At 44.5% G+C, this 2,999-nt stretch overlaps 1 non-coding gene across 1 annotated transcript; it reads left to right on the top strand.

Moving 5' to 3' along the window:
* Positions 1 to 1,518: 1,518 nt before the first annotated feature.
* On the top strand, positions 1,519 to 1,612 carry Trnai-uau. The gene is made up of 2 exons: positions 1,519 to 1,556; positions 1,577 to 1,612. It is a non-coding gene; the product is annotated as a tRNA-Ile (tRNA).
* Positions 1,613 to 2,999: the final 1,387 nt, after the last annotated feature.

Below are 2,999 nucleotides of genomic sequence, written 5' to 3'. Positions count from 1 at the left end.
TGAAAGTTATTAATTTTTTTTACATTTATTTACTCATATGTGTGTACCATGGCATACATGTGGAAATCAGAAGACAGCCCTGGGTGTTGGGTGGTTCCCAAGGATTGAACTCATGGCAAGAGCCATCTCTCCAGCCCTGTTCTTGATTATTCTAAGTTTAGATAAAATATACCTCTTTGTTTGGTGATCACCTACTGTGTTGAGACTTGTGATGCCCGAGTCTTCGAGTCTTCGTTGTTATAATCCCTTGCATATTTCCCTCATTCTCTGGAAACCTGGGCTCAAGCGCTCCTCAGAATGCTGAGTGTAGTTAGTGTCTGTTGTTAACACCCATTCCTCCAGGTGCCGGAGAGTGAACATGAAACAGTGCATAGAGGCTAGTAATAACATGCAGGTGCAGACTCTGTTCTATAATACAAAGGGGCCTCTGTCCATCTCCCCCTACTCCATCAGAGACAGGAGGATCAGCAAGCAGTTCAAGGCCATTAAGTTGGAGGCCAGCCTGGGTTCCATAGAATCCTGTTGCAAAACCCTAAAGTAACACCCAACAATTTTAAAATTATGTAAAATTTACAAACAACACATATTAAAATACCTAAATGGCAATGCAGTAAGTGTCAGCTGTAGATGCGGCTCCTTTTTATTTTCTTCATTGTGGCTGCATGAAGAAAGTTGGTCACATCTGTTGACTCTTGGTCCTGTATCTCATATGTCAGGGGTTAGGAGTGGGCAGGCTATTCCTGTCCCTGACAATTATGAGGTGTCACAAGAATCATGCAAGGAAAAAAAAATACAAGAAGAGCTGCTGTGGCAGATATACAATTTACCTGAGGAGCAAAGCAAAGCAAAGCAAGCAAGCAAACAAACAAACAAACTCGCCCTGCCTTTCCTACTGGTGCTTCTGCTTGAGCCTGTTGAGTGCTGGGATTTACAAGCATGAGCTGCCACGCCCAGCTAGCAAATTTAACCTCTATAATTAGGGTCTCCAGAAATAAAAGGAAGCAGATGTGTGTCACAGAGACATACTCTCTGAAATGATCCTCTGAAGAAGGTCAGACAGGAGAAGTTACTGGTGTGCACAGGACTCCGTCCTTTGTGCGCGCTGCACAAATGAGAAATGGCGATCCTCAGGTTTCCTTAAAGAGCGCCAGACCAGGAAGCTCTGAGTTACAGAATTGGCTTTTCAGGTAAGATGACTATGGCTTAGGAGGGAAATTCAGGGATCAGGGGACCTTGGTAATTTCCAGACTGCGGAGGCAGGCGGACTCTGCGTCTTGTACCTGATCTAGAGAGCAGCATCTGGATCCAGCAGGTGCGCAGGAATCCTGTGAGTCTGTCCATCAGCTTTCGCCTTCCACAAAACCCATTGGGTGAATGCTGGTCCCAGTTGAACCGGGGAAAGGTCACGTGGGCATTTCCAGATTCCTGAATACTCTACAAAGGAAGGATGCTTTGTGCACCAGGCGCGCTCCCGAGCATCCCTCTGTAGAGTGTGCACAGCCTTTACAGAGAAAGCATGCTCCAGTGGCGCAATCGGTTAGCGCGCGGTACTTATACAGCAGTATATGTGCGGGTGATGCCGAGGTTGTGAGTTCGAGCCTCACCTGGAGCATGTTTTCTTCCCTTTCCGCCTCAAACACGCTAGGAAATGCATTTTTCCTTCCAAGAAAACAAGAAATGGTAATATTTTCCATGGTGCGAACACATAAAGTCCTTCGATAAAGGGCATCTGATCCATATCAGACGTAGAAGTAAAACCAGGAGTCAAGAGGTTAAATTAATTAAACCTATACGCCAAATTTCTAGAAAAACAGAAAGAGGCTCGTCCTTTCCCCTTCCCCCACTCCATCCCAGAACAGGATTCTTCAGCTTTTGGCGTCTGAGTCCGTACCTGGTAACACCATCACTGGTCTTATGTTCTGCTATTTTTACAAGGCTTGCCGTGAGGCCTAAATTTACAATTGTGCTTAGTCCAGTCTTACCACCTGTTTTAGAAAAGCCTGACTAGATAACAACCCCTGTAGTGGAGAGGTTGAGGCGGGAAGACTGCCGGGAGCTGACGGCCAGTCTGGGATACAATTCAGAGTTCAAGGCCAGCCTGGGATACAGAGTGAGATAAACGTAACCATCCCAGTTCTATCCCTTGTCAGCTTGGGTCATATAAACATCTCCATAAAACATACTTTATCGGGTAATAAAGAAAATAACAAGATCACAACCCACCTAACATAAATGAATTAGTCTACAAACAAATTAAAATGTGCTAGCCCTTGGAGATGCAATTCTGGGGCAGACAGCTATGCTCAGTTATTCAGAATAAGACTGCTTCTGCCTCAGATCAAGGCTCCTTAACAAACTGTCCTCAATCTGCCTAGGGCGTCCTGATACTGGAGTATTACCGGAGAGGAAATTCTATTCTTAAATGAGTGTGCCTAGAGTCTCAAAAGTGTGAGTCCCTGGTGACCTATGCCTGCATGGTCACCAAAAGAAACAAACCATACAGGTGTCCCACCCTATGGTACCCACAGCCAGGGTACCTTAATACTGAAACACTGTGTAGAAAGTTGCTCTGCAGTCTTGCCACATGTCTGATTAATTCTTCATGTACCTTCTTATGTCTTTGGGGAATTCCCTCACAGATTGAGCATCACCATCTGGTCAACCCTTCTTTCCCAGAAAAGGAAGTAAAGTACTTATATGGAGTTTATTGTTCACCTGATATCATGTAACTTAAATTTTATGGAGTAAAGTGAACAATACTTTAAGAGTGATAGGAAGTTATTAATAACTTATAAGAGAGGAAAGGAACAATATTTAATATGTGTTTATACACACAAAAGTAAAGCCGGGCATGGTGGCGCACGCCTTTAATCTCAGCACTTGGGAGGCAGAGGCACGTGGATTTCTGAGTTCGAGGCCAGCCTGGTCTACAAAGTGAGTTCCAGGACAGCCAGAGCTATACAGAGAAACCCTGTCTCGAGAAACCAAAAAAAAAAAAA

This window comes from Mus caroli, chromosome 13 (genome assembly GCF_900094665.2).
Source record: "Mus caroli chromosome 13, CAROLI_EIJ_v1.1, whole genome shotgun sequence".
Lineage (NCBI taxonomy): Eukaryota > Metazoa > Chordata > Mammalia > Rodentia > Muridae > Mus > Mus caroli.
Note: the sequence above shows the minus strand (reverse complement) of the source record. Positions and strands in the feature narration are given on the sequence as shown.